Source organism: Agelaius phoeniceus, chromosome 7 (assembly GCF_051311805.1).
Source record: "Agelaius phoeniceus isolate bAgePho1 chromosome 7, bAgePho1.hap1, whole genome shotgun sequence".
Classification (NCBI taxonomy): domain Eukaryota; kingdom Metazoa; phylum Chordata; class Aves; order Passeriformes; family Icteridae; genus Agelaius; species Agelaius phoeniceus.
The window spans coordinates 10,232,984-10,249,017 of NC_135271.1; the positions used below are offsets into that span (position 1 = coordinate 10,232,984).

Consider the following 16,034-nt stretch of genomic DNA (forward strand, 5'->3'; position numbering starts at 1 on the left):
CAACTTCTTTCTCATTCTTCAGCTGTATTTTAACCAGTGGGCCTGCTAGGGTAAGATCTGCCAGTCTTGGTCATTTCTTATCATCTAGAGTGGCTACAAGAGTTTTGTGTACTGTGTCTGCTAACTCTGGGCACTGGCATTTCCAGTGTCCTTTCTTACAAGATGCACATTGATTTGGCCCCAGCTTGGCCTGTGGCTGGTTTGAACCTCCTCTGCCTCTGGAATTTTGGCCCCTGCCTCTGCTTCATCCATGCCCACGTCCTCTCCCTGGAGCTGATCCAGAGCTGCCACTGTGGCTGCAGGGAGTTCTTTTTCTTTTTCTCTGTCTTTATTATCATACACCTTCTATGCTTTTTCATTAATGCCTTTAAGTCTCTCTTTACAGGCTCTTTCAGCTTCTGAAGCTTCTGCCTGGCATCTGGGCTAGATTGGCTAAACATCAGGGAAAGGAACTGCTGCTTTCCCATATCTGACCAGGGATCCAGGGCTGTGCGTTTATGTGCAGCTGCTCAGAGCCTGTTCACAAAGTCAGTGGGTGACTCGTGCTGTCCCTGTGTAACATTATATATTACTGACCAATTCATTGCTTCTGGAATGGCCTTTTTGAATTCAAATTTGACTAGTTCTGGCATCTGGCTAACATTGCACAGCTGCCTGCATCATTTGGGTCCCACAAAAGGTTTACAGTAGGAAACAGCTGGTCCACTGTACCTTGTCAGGCTCCACTAGCAATTTGTCCCTGCACATGGGCTCTGGCTACCTTTATCACCAACTCTTTTGCTGGTTTTCTTAGCTCTGTCAGCATGAAATCGGTATCCCCTCAGTCTGGGTCTCGATTCTTGACTATGAACTCAAATAGTTTTGCTACTTTGCTGGGGTTTTCTCTAGAAATTTTAACTTTTTCCTGCCAACTCTTCAGGTCACTAGTAGAAAAGCAGAAGTTCACCCACATGGCTTCTCCTTGGGGACCCGCTGCTTGCCTTAAGGGGTGACTAAAGGCAGAGTTTCCTTGGTTTTATTCCTTGTGTTGGTTGTCACTGGGGTCTCTGAAATTGTCCCCTCACCAGGATTATTCATCTCATCCTCACTGCCATTTGGGTTTCATTCAGGGTGCGGAGTGGTTGGGTGAGGGGGAGTGTACCCAAGCTGGCCTGGGGTAACTCGGCTGTAACTCTTGGACACCTAGAACACAATCTTCCTCATGCTTTTTAGCCAATTTCAAACATCTCTGCCCTATGCTACATGCTGAACCGCATCTCTTTATTTTCTGCCTGTTATTTCTTTCCAAAGTTAGGAGTAAAGGGTCCTGTGGGGCCAAATCAAAGCCACATTCTTTCTGCCACTCAGGTTTATTCTCCAGGGTAAAAAAACACATCTGCATATATCACATGATCTCATTTTTCTTCTTTTCATAAAAATAACATCAACTGTCACAATGTATGATAATTTAAAGTTCCATAAGGGGATCACTTTTCACCACTTTCTAACTGATACCAAGGCTACTACCATGGGGTAGAGTATTTAATCAGATTACCTTTCTTTGAAAAATTACCCTCTGTGATTCCTCCCAAATCTTTCTCATGTGCTAAAATACATTCTAGTGGACTCTTTTTAATAACATTTTTACTTCTTGTGTTATTCATCTTAATGCTATCTTAATTTCCAAACTTACCAGTATGTATTACTACTTCTTCTCTTTGCCTTCTCTTTATGCCCTGTATACTGCACTTAACACACACTGGGTGTCTCTGAGTCACCCAGCACCAATATTCTTTTTTATAGTCCTAACAAGCAATGAAAACAAAAGGATTACACATTCCACACAATCTACAAGGAACTGGGCTATGATCGGACATAAAACAAGTTTCTTAAAACACTGCCTAAAGTAAAACTCAGGAGTATATACTCATGTAAGCCTAGAGTTCACAACCCTTGACTTTTGATGTAGTGTCTAAAAGCTTGAGTGACTGCTCAATGTTGTTCAAAGACTTCTCAACCTCAGACGGGCTTGGTGCTGTGCCCATTTCCCTGGGGTGTTGCAGTTTGTGTTTATTTATCAGTTACTGTATAACAGTTTGTTTTCATGTACCCCTGTTTTCCCCAAGTTGGTTTACCCCTAGGTTTTGCCCTCCCTCAAAGCTGTCCCTCATGCCATTCCCCACTCTTTGTTCCAGCTCCTTCCCTGCCTGTCAAGGTAACCCAGCTCTTTATTCCTGAACCTTCCCTGTCAGTTTTGTCTTGGACCAATCCCTGACTGCACCACCCCTTTGGAATTCCCCTATTGCAGGAAACCCCACTGGCCCATGGCACCTACCCTCTCCTCCCATCTGTCCTAATTAGTCCCAAGCCCCTGATGTAATCCCCTCGCTCCTGCCCTGCAGATTCCTTCTTGGTCAATGGTTTGTATCCACCCCCTGAGTTGTACCCCTATAAAATGCTGTGCACAGAAGTGCTGGTGGCTCTTTGCTTCTGAATCCTTCCCTTGGGATAAACCTTTGCCTGTGGAACCTCACAATGGAGGAGCCTCCTCCTTCTCTTTTGCCTGCTCCGTGCCGCAGTTGTCAGATCCTGAGCCACTGAGCAGTGGCTCATCAGGTTCAGCTGCAGGCAGAGCCCACGCCTTGGCCGTTCCCCACTCCTGGCACAGCGCCGGAGTTTTCCCCAGAGCCGGCCCGGGCTCCGCTGGGCTGCGTCAATGGGGAACCTGTGCCAGTGCCTGACTGTGCTCTGGGTGAAAAACCTTTTCCTGATATGGAAATGAAACTTGCCCTGTCCCAGCTCCCTGCCCTTTTCTCGAGTGCTGTCACTGCTCCCAACAGTGACGAGAGCTGCAGCAGCCCCTCTGATTCCCCTCAGGAGGATGTTGGAGACCACAGTGACGCCCTTTACTCTCCTCCAGGCTGAACAGACTAGAGTGGCCTAAGCTGCACCTAGGGCTTCCCCTCCAGACCACACTCCATCCTTGCAGTCCTCCTTTGCATTCTGGCTAATAGCTTACTATCTTCTTATATTGTGGTGCCCAAAACTGCCCCTGTCTGCTTACAGCACTTCTCTTGGCTGCTGCTTCAGGGTGCGGGCACCACAATCAGAGACACTGAACAGCTTCTCCTCCCAGAGTTATCCTTATCCTCTGCACTTCCACGTGTCTGCCTTCCTGTTCACTGGGGAACCTCCCTATTTGTGGCCACCCATCGCTGTGCCCAGCAGGGACACAGTTTTGTTTGGACATGAGCTGCCACAGCCAGACAGGCAGCAACTGAAGCTGAGAATATCAGAGCCTGGGCAGATTCTATTTTTTCCAGAATGGAGGAAAGAGAGTGAGAAAAGCACAAGGAAACATCACAGTGTTACTTTGCAATCTAATTGCCTGGGGAAACTCAGAAAGGGATGGTGTTGTGGTGCTACTGCGAATGCCTTCCATGAAAAAAATACATTTCAGGAAGGAGAAACATCATCTGACAGAGACCAAGTGTTGCCAGCAGTTTCTCCAGGTGCTGCTGCCATCAGCCCCTGCAGGAAGGAGCACAGCCCCCAATGCAGGTGGGCTTTGGCTCCCTGTGGCACAGAAGCCCCCCGGGGGCACAGGTCTCTGGGGCAGGAGACGGGCACCAGCGCTGCCAGGGCTCGGGGGGTGGCAGGTCTGCTTGGGCGGGGACTCTGCCACAGCTGCTGCTGTCAGCGCTGCCCGGGCCCCAGGGCTCAGAGCAGCATTCATGCTCGGGCCCACATGTTCCTTGTGCGTGTCACACCCGCGGGTTTAGGATGGCCACAGGCCGGGACGTGTCCCAAGGAGGCTGTGCCAGCTTCCCTGGAAGGCCCCGGGCCCTTCCCAGCACGGCTGCGTCGGCAGCCCTGGGGGCTCCTTCTGCTGCCCTGAGCCCGCAGAGCAGGGCAGCGTTTGCTGATGCTCTGAGCTCTTCCTAAAGATCCTGTGGGGCTGCCTTAGACACCTGGGGCCAGGCATTCCTTCCAGCCTGGGCCACTTTGGCTGGGCTGGGGGCGGCCCCAGGGCAGGCGGCAGTGTGTGCAAGGGCCCTTTGTGACATGCTGCAGCACGGTCACCGTGCCACAGAACAGAACCCGGTGTCCAAGGGCCTTTTGTGACTCGTGGTGACAAAGGAGCTGGTGGTGACAAGAGCATGCCACAATGCTCAGAGCACGCGCTGGGACAGGACGGGACAGAGCAGTGCCGTGAGGAGCCCCAGCACAGCGCGCTCATTCCTGTCCCACCCGGAGCTTTCCGAGTCGTTGTTCCTACAGGTGACCTCGTGGCCAGACTGCCGGACTTGGTGGCCCCTGGCCTTCCCGAGACATCTCTTTTGCAGGCGCCTGTGAGGCCAGACTGAGAGACTTGGTGACTTGGAGCTTTTCCGAGACATCTCCCATCCCTGCAGCCGGTGCCCTCGAGGCAAAACCGTGGGATCTGGTGACCACAAGGACAGGAGCCTCCTGTCCTTGTGACAGGAGCCCTCAAACCCAGAGTGCAGGACTTGCAGTCCACCACTCTTCCTGACGCTTCCCTGTCTCAGGTGCCTTCAAGGCACAACTGCACAACTTGTTGACTTTGAGCTTTCCTCAGGCATCTCTCTGTAAGGTGCCCTCAAGGCCAGACTCTGACATGGCAGGCAGATTCCTCAGCCTGTTCAAAGTGTTCAGGGGGAAAGAAAAGGAAAGGTCTGGAGCTGCCCCAGCACAACAGCCTGAAAAACCGGAACAGTTTCAGACACTGCAGGATGGTGAGCAGCAGAGCTGGGCCACAGGGCTGATGGCTACAGCCAACTTGGCCCCATCCTACCCCATCCCATCCCATCCCATCCCATCCCATCCCATCCCATCCCATCCCATCCCATCCCATCCCATCCCATCCCATCCCCTGGGGACATGCTCATGGACAGGATGGAACAGGAGCCGGGCAGACACCCCGCAGTGGCCGTGCTCCATGCCCTGGGGCATCCCGGGGCTCTCCCTGCCTGGGGGGCGCAGGGCTGGGCTGTGTTCTCCGGCGTCTCCCGCAGCCCCTCAGCTCTGGCTGCGCTCGCTCTTTGCCAGGTGCAGCCCTGGACAAGACACAAGAGCAGGAACCCGGCCCTGGCCGCTTCCGCCAAACCCTGAAGGTACCTGCAGCCACCCCCAGCTGGGCTGGGCCTGCTGTCCCTGCTCAGCCGAGCACCATGCTTGGAGCATGCCATGGAGCATCCCTGCCTTCCCTGTCCTTTGTTCTCCTGCAGAGGTTACGGAAATTCCTGCGCATTCAGCGCAGAGAGACCACCACCAAGGCAGCTGAGGGCCCAGCCCAGCCTGACTCCAGGCCGACCCAGTTCCAGGAAAAGCCTCATGCCGGCCCAGAATGGACAGCACACTCAGGAATTAATGCAATGAATTCTCAAAGGGTGAAGGCTGTACACATGGCAATGACTGGGAACATGGCCATCAGAAACACTGACACCAGAATGACTCAGGGCATCACAAACACTGGCACCAGGCCAGCTCCCACTGGGATTCATGCTCCCACTGAGGATTTTTTCAAGGAGAGTGCTATTTCTCCTCAGCAGCAGGTAAGTAGCCCGAGGCCAGGCCTGGAGGCCTGCCAGGACCGTGTGTCCCCTCAAGCCATGGTCACTGGGCCCCCTCAGCCTTTGAGTCCAGCACAGTGTGACTGGAAGGGAAGCCCTTCTTGGGGGAAGCTGGGCAAGTTGCTGCCTTGGACAGCACTCAAAATCTCCCCCATGCCTCCTCCAGGTGCCAGCCATTGTGAGGAACATTCACCAGAGGCTGGTGTCCCATGGCACTGTGGATGCCAGGCTGCAAATTGACATAGTGAGGCTGGCTGAAGAACACCCTGCGGACGTGGTGCTGACCCTCCTGCGCTGTGCCCCAACGTGTGACAGGTACGGGGCCCACGTGCCTGCACAGCTCAGGGCTCACCAGCCTTTGGGGCCCATGGCCCTGCACAGCCTGTGCTATGGGCTCTGCCAGACAGGCAGAGAGGTCCAGGACCCTGGGGCCCCTCTGTTTCCTGAGCCTGCTGCCAATGCTCCCTCCCTGCCCCTCTGGGCACCGGGGCGCTGTCATCTGGGCCCCCACAGCTGCACAGGGCACAGTACTGGGACTGAGATGCCCCTGACACAGAGCTCTGATCCCACAGAGCTGCTGCAATGATGTGGAGAACCATAGGGTCATCTGGACCAGCAGTGGAGAAAGTGCTGCCAACACTGCTCTGCGTGATGGCAGATTGGCCTCTGCACAGCAGACGCACCTCTGATGGGGACGACAGGGACGTTTTTGCCCTGGCTGTGAGTTTCTGGATTTGGCCTCTGCTTACCCCTCAGTCACCTCCCCAGCAGCTCTCTGTCCTCTCTATGCCTCAGGCAGCTGGGCTGAACCCTGGGCTAGGGGCAGGCTCAGGGGGCACCAGGCCCACTGCTCCTCCTGCATCTGCCCTTGGGCCCTGCCCCATGGACACCTCGGCACTGAGCGCTGTCTTGGGCTGCTTCTTTTGCAGGCAACTCTGGCACTCTGGGTGATTGTCCAGGTGCCCGAGTGCCACGAGGCCATGATCCTTTATTCCTCCCGCCTGTTTGTGGCACTGCTCTTCCATGTTGTCATCGCCACACAGCAGATGCCACCAGTGGAAGCTGGTCATTTCTGGAGAGCATGCCAGGAGGAACACCGCCTTCCCAGCAATTACAACAGGTCCCAGTCCTCCTGGCCTTCCCATGCCCTTGTGGCCAGTGCCAGTGCTCCCAGTGTGACCTGGGCTTTGCTCTGCACACAGGTTTGCAGTGCAGGCCATGAAGGCTCTGCTCTGCCGGCTGCGCTGTGACAAAGAGGTGGTGGCTATGGAGCGCAAGTGTGGCTGGGACACGCTGCTGTGTGCTCACACCCAGCACTATGCTGTGGGTCTGCTGGCCAGGTGAGACCCCCTGCTCCCCCTTGCCCCCGGCATTTGTGCCCTGTGCTCCACTCAGTCCCTGTGGTCATGGGCCATAGAGCCTTGTCACTGAGGGAGAGCCAAGGAGACTGGAAAAGGCTGGCAGAGGAGGGTGTCCAGAAGTGGCCGCCTGCCAGAGCACCCACATGCCCTCCAGGGATGCTGGGGAAAAACCAGACCTCTCTGAGTCAGTCCTGGGAAAGGTTTGCTTCCCCACCTCAGGGTCTTGGTGCCTTTTTCCCCCTGCCAGGGAGATGCGCCGTAACATGGTCCCTTTGTGCTCTTGCATCGCACTCCACTTGCTCAGGCAGCTCAGCAGTCAGGACCCATACCGGGATCTGCCCTTCCTGGCATTCTTTGTGGAGGTGAGCCTGAAGGCCAGCGCTGCCTCCCAGCTCTCTGCCCTCTCACAGCCACAGCTGCCAGGACGGTGCCCATGCCCTGTGCTGCTGCCTGGGCCCAGCTCTGTGCGGCTCCGGGCTCCTGCTGGCCGGCTCCCTGTCACTGCCCTGTGCCTTGCAGGTCCTCGAGTGCCTGGACTTGAGGAAATGTGGTGGCAGTGTCCTGAAGGTCTTGTTGAGGTTCCTGCACAGCAAGTGCAGGGAGAGGCATCGCCTGGCACTCAGAGGCCTCGTGGTGGTCAGCAAGGATCTCTTGATGGTGAGAAGGGGGCCGTGGCTGAAGCTGCACTGGGGAAAGCAGCCCCTTGGGCTGGCACGGTTTCAGGAGCTGAGGCAGCTGCTCCCAGCTCTCCTGCCTCACCTGCCCCAGGGCTTTGGCTCAGGCCTTTGGCCTGTGGGCCTTGCAGCAGCAGGGTGGCCTTGCAGTGCCAGGCTGGTGTTGGCGGTGCAGCCGTCCCTGGCTTCCCAGCACAGCCTTGTGTTCCACACAGGCCAGGAGAATGTGCTGTCTGTCTCCAAGCCTTCTGAAGCTTCTGGGTGATGCAGAAGGAGAGGTGGTCAGCATGACCCTCTCTGTGTTCACGAATGTGCTCCAGCACAAAGGCATCCTGGTATCCAGCACCACTGCCCCAAAGCTGGCTGAGGCACTACTGCTGCTCTTTGACCACGTAAGCTTCTGCATCCTGAGCCACAGGCATCAGGTGTTTCCCAGAAACTTTGTGCCCTCTGGATTTTCAGGCCTTTGCCCAGCTGGGACTGGAGCAATTGATGTAGGTCTTTTGTTTCCTCTAGGACAACAGCCATGTGCAGGTGCTGTCCATTCAACTCTTCAGCAAGGTGATAGAATTGGTAGTGGATGAGGGAAAAAAGCCCCTGAGGACAATTGTGAGCAAGAGCCTGTATGAACTTTTAATTTACTGTCATGATAAGAACTGGGACGTGGCAAAGGTGAGGTTTCCTGTGATGCTGGTGGATCTCTGGCAGGGGGCTTGGCTGCCTCCTGCCCTGGTGCCTCACGGGCTGATGCCTCCTCCAGGCCTTGGCACAGGGATGTGGGTCCGGTGCCCTGGGCTGTGGGGCCATCTCTGGGTCTCTGCTGTTCTGCAGGCCTCTCGGGAATCGCTGATTCGTGTGGCTGAGTTCCTGAAGAGGAGGAAGCTTGTACAGCTGTTGAAGAAGCAGCCACCCTTGAGGGTCGATGAGTGCCTGGTAAGGAGGGCCTGGAAGGCCCAGGCTCAGCCCGGAGAAGGCCCCTGAGGGCGGCGCTCAGTGTGCGGGGCCGGGCAGCTGTGCCCGTGCCTGCTGCTGCAGCCAGAGGCCGCGCATGCTCTGCTCCAGGCTCCCGTGGGCCCCAGCCGGGTGCCCATGGAACCCCAGCCCGGCGGGGCTGCGGGCCGGCACCGCGGCTCCCCGGGCAGCAGCCGGCCCTCTGCCCCCTGCCCTCGGGAGCCCTTGGCCAGCGGCTGCTGGCCGCACCTCAGGCCTGTGCGGCCAGGGGAGGCCGGGGCTGGGCGCAGGCAGCGCCCGGCCCAGGGGCTGAGCCCACGCCAACCCTTCCCTCCTGCCGCTCTCTGCAGCTGGCAGAGCACAGGAGCAGAGCAGCCGAGCACCTGCGCCGAGCCCTGCGCTACCTGCGGAGCCCACAGGAGCTCCTGCGAGAGGCGGCCATCAGGTTCCTCGGTGAGCCACGAGCCCGGGCTCCCTCCCCGGCCCGGCCCGCCGCAGCTCGGCCCCAGCCCTGCCTGCTGCCCCGGCAGCGCCAGCCGGGCCCGGCACCGTGGAGCCCCGCCCGGCCTGGGCATTGCTGCTGCCGCCCTCTGGCAGCCGTGCCCTGGGGCGGCAGCGTGCGGCAAGGGCCCGGGCTGAGCCCTGCCGGGCCAGCAGCCCGTGCGGCACAGCGCCGGCAGCGCCGCCGGCAGGGAGCTGTGCCGCTAGGGCCAAGATGAATTCTTTGTTCTCAGAGATGGCCGGGTTTCCCAGGATGAGGGAGCAGCAGCAAGAGCTCCAGGATCACAATCAGGGTGAGTGAGGGCAGCGGCCTGGGCAGGCGAGCTGCAATGCCTGAGCAGGGAGCTGCAAACCCTGTCCCGGCTGCAGTGGGCTTCCTTCCATGTGTTGACAAGAGGTGGCGTAGGAAGAGCACACAGAGATTTCAGGGACACGGGCGGAATTCCTGGCCCGCAGCTTGCTGCTGATCCTGTTGGCAACACCTCTCTCTTGCTCTCTCGGCCATGGCAAGAGTTGGGTGGGGTGGCCCTGGCTGGATGCTTTCCTCAGGTCACTGCAGATCCAGGCTCTGACCATGGCTCTCTTTCTCTCTCTTCCAGGCCTAGAATCCCCAAAGAACAATGCCAGCCCATCCTGCTCTAACATTGAAAGTCATGCTAATGTAGGCCTAAGACCTGAAGAAATAGGGTCCTTTTCTGGATCCAGTGAGCCAGTGTCCCAAGAACAGCACCAGGAGACACTGAAGAGGACAGCATCTCCCATTGCCCCTGGAGCTCTAGACATAGTTGAGGATTGGTACGGCTGAGCCTGTGGGAAGCTCGCGTGGCTTCAGCCCTCTCCCTGCCTGTAGATAGCTCCCTCCCTCCAGCCCTCAGACACTGTCCATCCACTTTTGCCCCTCCACCCTCTCTCCCTTTTGACAGCGTCATCTCACCAGCCCTCAGACCATGCCTATTCCTATGTTTTCCTTCCACTCTTCCTTTTGATAGCTCCATTTCTCAAGCCCTCAGACCCTGCCTGCTCATTCCCTTTTCCCCTCCCATATCATCCCTTTTTTTGCCTTTCATTAATAAACAGTTTGGCTTCTTCACTTTGCCTGCATCTCTGTGGAGCTGAAGCAAATCCCGGGCCCTGGGACACACAGGCCCCTGCTGCCATTCTCTGCCACGCTGTGTTTTGTGCACGGACCCAGAAGAACGGGGGCAGGTCAGGCTGGAAAGGTCCCTGTGCTGAAGGTGCAGTTCCACAGCACCGTGCAGTTGCACATCTCGCTGAGCACACTGAAGGCCAGCAGTGGGACAAGAAGCCTGTGTGTGTCAGGGACCAAAGTCATGTCTAAGGCCCTGCCATATTTGGTCCCCTGTTGTGCTCATCAACAGGAGAATGAAGAGCAGAGAATGAAGGAAACCTTATGGTTTAACTGGTGGGAATTTGACCCTTCAGGGAAACAATCGATTGGTCAATCGATGGGAAGTGAACCTGTGAAAGAGGAACAATATACAATGGAGCTGTGGTTGGCATGGAGGTGGTATCACAGGTCATTGCAGCCTCATCTCACGCACTGGCCAAGCGTGAGATGACCTTGTAACTAGAAAAACTCCACTCCAGAGGAGGAGATGTCAGGCCTGGTTCTGGGGTGGAGGGATGAAAAGGACAAAATGCCCGTCCTTTTGGTGCAGGGGATGCCCGGAATATGGGAGGCCTGCCTGCCCTTCCCACTGGAGCACCATGCTGAGGTACCCTGAGCGCAGCCCAGTGCTCCTTGCTCCTCTCTGCTGAGCCGGGAGTGTTTGTCTGCTTTCGGGATGGCCCTGGCTGTGTCAGGGATGCTCCATGGACACGAGACAGCCGGTCCTGTCCCGCTGGGTCCCAGCAGTGCCTGGCAGCAGCCCTGCACCCACGTCAGGATGCTGGCCAAGAGAGGCCCTGGAAGCTGAGGCAGCTGATTTGAAGCTTTTGCAGATCCACACAGGGGATGCCAGCAGCGTTCCCTCAGGATACAGCAGTGCTGAGGGGCCTCCCCAGAGCTGCCTGATGCCGCCCACTCCTTGTGGCACCAGTTGCTTTCCTGTGGGATGTTCTACCTCCCCCAGGAGTGAAGAGGGACCTGGGGAAAGAGCTTGCCAGGCTGCTCTGGATCCTTTCCCAGCAGCCCTGGCTGAGTGGAGAAGTGCGAGCTGAGCGCAGATGTGCCAATGGAGCAGCCGTGCACAGGAAGGCTCGCTGGCAAGGATGATCCAGGAACCACAGGCCTGGCAGCCTGGCTTTGCTGCCAGGGAAGGCCTTGGAGCAGATCCTCCTGAGTGCCATCCCACGGCACGTGCAGGGAACCAGGGGCTCTGCTGGAGGCTGGGAAAGCTCTGCGGAGGGACGGGCACAGCTGGGGGTCCTGGCGGGGTGTTGCGGGCTTCTGTGGGGGTGTTTGGGGGGGTGGATGTTGGGGGGCGCGTTGGGGATGGAGTTGTCTGGAAGGTGAGAGGTCTGGGCTGGAATTTGAGTCAGTTTGAAGGCAGCATCTGTGCTTTGGCACAGCTTTGGTGTTGGACGGCAGAAAGAATATCTGTGACTATTTCTTTTACTGGTCCTGTTTCTCCTGCAGGGAACAAGAGGGGAGAGCTGTACTTTATTGGCCACTTAGGGATCTGTACTGGGGGAGGATCGGCCCTTTTGCCATCTCCTCATTTAGTTGGGTTACTGTTGTAACACTGAGTGGTCTTCATTCCTTGAGAGCTTTTATTCCTTAAGAGAATTAGGAGATTATAATCCCTTCATGGAAAACCATTTGCAAACCAAAGAATGGCCTTCCTTTTGGCCTCTCTGTAGTGTTATGTTTTGTAAAGGGACTTCCAGTGGATGATGTTAAGGCATATGTGTAGCTGCTTTGAGATGGGAACAAACTTCAAAACCAATGCCATTCTCCGGGCATTGCTGTTAATTTGAGAAGTTTGCAAATTTTGGAACTACTTGAGCTGAGCAATGGGAATTAAAGCTTTCCTGAAGTGAGGATACTTCTGCTGCCTGAGCCCGCAGTGCAGGGCAGTATTTGCTGATGTTTCGAGCCCTTCCTAAAGATCCTGTGGGGCTGCCTTAGACACCTGGGGCCAGGCATTCCTTCCAGCCTGGGCCACTTTGGCTGGGCTGGGGGCGGCCCCAGGGCAGGCGGCAGTGTGTGCAAGGGCCCTGAGTGGCACGCTGCAGCACGGTCACCGTGCCATGGAATGGAACCCGGTGTCCAAGGCCCCTTTGTGACACGTGGGAAATAGAAGCTTGCCCGGGAGCTGGGAACAGGCAACGGGGCACAACGGGACAGAGCAGTGCCGTGAGGAGCCCCCGCACAGCGCGCTCGTTCCTGTCCCACCCGGAGCTTTTCCGCAGCCTTGTTCCTACAGGTGACCTTGTGGCCAGACTGTCGGACTTGGTGACTCGGAGCTTTTCCGAGGCATCTCCCATTCCTGCGGCCAGTGCCATCAAGTCCAGACCGTGGGATTTGGTCACCTGAATCATTAACGAGGAGTCTCCTGTGATTTTGGCAGGAGTCCTCAAGACCAGAGTGCAGGATTTGCTGTCCTGCAGCCTTTTTGAAGCTTCCCTGTCGCAGGTGCCTTCAAGGCACAACCGCAGTTGTTGCCTTGGCGATATCCTGAGCCATCTCTCTTTAAGGTGCCCTCGAGGCCAGGCTCTAGCATGGCAGGCAGATTCCGCAGCTTGTTCAAAGTGTTCAGGGGGAAAAAAAAGAATGACCCTGGAGCTGCCCAAGCACAACAGCCTGAAGATCTGGAGCAGATCCAGACACTGAAGGATGGTGAGTAGCAGAGCTGGGCCACAGGGCTGATGGCTACAGCCAGCTTGGCCCCATCCTATCCCATCCCATCCCATCCCTGGGGACATGCCCATGCCCACGGACAGGATGGAACAGGGGCTGGGCAGACACCCCGCAGTGGCCGTGCTCCATCCCCTGGGCCATCCCAGGGCTCTCCCTGCCTGGGGAGCTCAGGGCTGGGCTGTGTTCTGCGGCGTCTCCCGCAGCCCCTCAGCTCTGGCTGCGCTCGCTCTTTGCCAGATGCAGCCCTGGACAAGACACGAGAGCAGGAACCCGGCCCTGGCCGCTTCCGCCAAACCCTGAAGGTACCTGCAGCCACCCCCAGCTGGGCTGGGCCTGCTGTCCCTGCTCAGCCGAGCACCACGCTTGGAGCACGCCATGCAACGTCCCTGCCTTCCCTGTCCTTTGTTCTGCTGCAGAGGTTCCGGAAATTCCTGCGCATTCGACGTAGGAAGACCGGCACCTCAGCAGCTGAGGGCACAGCCCAGCCTGACTCAGGGCTGACCGAGCTCCAGGCAGAGCCTGATGTCAGCCCAGATTCAGCTGAGCGCTCACAAGATTCTGAGGCTGCAATGGACAAGGACAGGGCAAATATGGAAAAGGAAGTGACTGAGGATGTGGCCATCACAAACACTGACAATGAAGAGACTGAGGACATCTCAAATACTGGCACCATGCCCACTCCCATTGTGATTCATGCTCCCACTATGGATTTTTTTGAGGACACTGCTGTTCCTTCTCAGCAGCAGGTAAGCAGCCTGGGGCCAGGCCTGGAGGCCTGCCAGGATTGTGTGTCCCCTCAAGCCATGGTCACTGGGCCCCCTCAGCCTTTGAGTCCAGCACAGTGTGGGGGGAAGGGAAACACTTCTTGGGGGAAGCTGGGCAAGTTGCTGCCTTGGACAGCACTCAAAATCTCCCCCATGCCTCCTCCAGGTGCCAGCCATTGTAAGGAGCATTCACCAGAGGCTGGTGTCCCATGGCACTGGATGCCAGGCTGCAAATTGACATAGTGAGGCTGGCTGAAGAACACCCTGCGGACGTGGTGCTGACTCTCCTGTGCTGTGCCCCAACGTGTGACAGGTACGGGGCCCACGTGCCTGCACAGCTCAGGGCTCACCAGCCTTTGGGGCCCATGGCCCTGCACAGCCTGTGCTATGGGCTCTGCCAGACAGGCAGAGAGGTCCAGGACCCTGGGGCCCCTCTGTTTCCTGAGCCTGCTGCCAATGCTCCCTCCCTGCCCCTCAGGGCACCGGGGCTCTGTCACCTGGGCCCCACAGCTGCACAAGGCATGGTACTGGGACTGAGATGCCCCTGACACAGAGCTCTGATCCCACAGAGCTGCTGCAATGATATGGAGAACCATTGGCTCGTCATGAGTAACAATGGAGAAAGTGCTGCCAACACTGGTCCGGGTAATGGAGGATTGGCCACTGCACAGCGCATGCACCTCTGATGGGGATGACACAAATGTTTCTGCCCTGGCTGTGAGTTTCTGGAATTGGCCTCTGCTTGCCCCTCAGTCCCCTCCCCAGCAGCTCTCCATCCTCTCCATGCCTCAGGCGCTGGGCTGAACTCTGGGCTAGGGGCAGGCTCAGGGGGCACCAGGCCCACTGCTCCTCCTGCATCTGCCCTTGGGCCCTGCCCCATGGACACCTCGGCAGTGAGCGCTGTCTTGGGCTGCTTCTTTTGCAGGCAACTCTGGCACTCTGGGTGATGGTCCAGGTGCCTCAGTACCATGAGGCAACGATTCATTCTTTCTACCCTCTGTTTGTGGCTCTGCTCTTCCATGTTGTCATCGCCACACAGCAGATGCCACCAGAGGAAGTCGATACCTTCTGGAGAGCATGCCAGGAGGAGCACTGCCTTCCCAGCAATTACAACAGGTCCCAGTCCTCCTGGCCTTCCCATGCCCTTGTGGCCAGTGCCAGTGCTCCCAGTGTGACCTGGGCTTTGCTCTGCACACAGGTTTGCAGTGCAGGCCATGAAGGCTCTGCTCTACCTACTGCGCTGTGACAATGAGGTGATGTCTATGGAGCGCAAGTGTGGCTGGGACACGCTGCTGTGTGCTCACACCCAGCACTATGCCTTGGGTCTGCTGGCCAGGTGAGACCCCCTGCTCCCCACTGCCCCTGGCATTTGTGCCCTGTGCCCCACTCAGTCCCTGTGGTCATGGGCCATAGAGCCTTGTCACTGAGGGACGGCCAAGGAGACTGGAAAAGGCTGGCAGAGGAGGGTGCCCAGAAGAGGCCACTTCCCAGAGCACCCACATGCCCTCCAGGGATGCTGGGGAAAGACCAGACCTCTGTGAGTCAGTCCTGGGAGATGTTTGCCCCCCCCACCTCAGAGTCTTGTTGCCTTTTTTCCCCCTGCCAGGGAGATGCGTTATGCCTTGACCCCCCTGTGTTCCCATGTTGCATATCGCCTTCTCCTGCTGCTCAGCAGTGAAAAGCCAAGGTGGGATCTGCCCTTGCTGGCATTCCTTGTGGAGGTGAGCCTCAAGTCCAGCGCTGCCTGGCTGAGCTGCCTCCCAGCTCTCTGCCCTCTCACAGCCACAGCTGACGGTGCCCGTGCCCTGTGCTGCTGCCTGGGCCCAGCCCTGTGCGCTTCTGAGCTCCTGCTGGCCGGCTCCCCTGTCACTGCCCTTTGCCTTTCAGGTCCTCCAGTGCCTGGACTTGAGGAAATGTGCTCTCACTGTCGTGAAGATCATGTCAAGTTGCCTGCAGAGCAAGTCCAGGGAGAGGCGTCGCCTGGCCCTCAGAGGCCTCGTGGTGCTCAGCAAGGATCCCTCGATGGTGAGAAGAGGGCAGCGGCTGAAGCTGCGCTGTGGAAAGCAGCTCCATGGGCTGGCAGGGCTTCAGGAGCTGAGGCAGCTGCTCCCAGCTCTCCTGCCTCACCTGCCCCAGGGCTTTGGCTCAGGCCTTTGGCCTGTGGGCCCTGCAGCAGCACGGTGGCCTTGCAGTGCCAGGGTGGTGGTGGCGGTACAGCCGTCCATGGCTTCCCAGCACTGCCTTATGTCCCACACAGGCCAAACCTCTATGCAGCGTGTCTCGAAGCCTTCTGAAGCTTCTGGGTGATGCAGATGGAGGAGTGGTCAGCATGTCCCTCTCTCTGTTCAAGAAGATGCTCCAGAAAAAACATCTCCTGATATCTAGCA

General features: G+C 57.3%; 1 long non-coding RNA gene across 1 annotated transcript; it reads left to right on the forward strand.

The window, feature by feature from the left end:
- Nucleotides 1–8,865: 8,865 nt before the first annotated feature.
- On the forward strand, nt 8,866–10,062 carry LOC143694444 (uncharacterized). Its single transcript, XR_013182926.1, has 3 exons — nt 8,866–9,012; nt 9,294–9,353; nt 9,660–10,062. It is a non-coding gene; the product is annotated as an uncharacterized LOC143694444 (long non-coding RNA).
- Nucleotides 10,063–16,034: the final 5,972 nt, after the last annotated feature.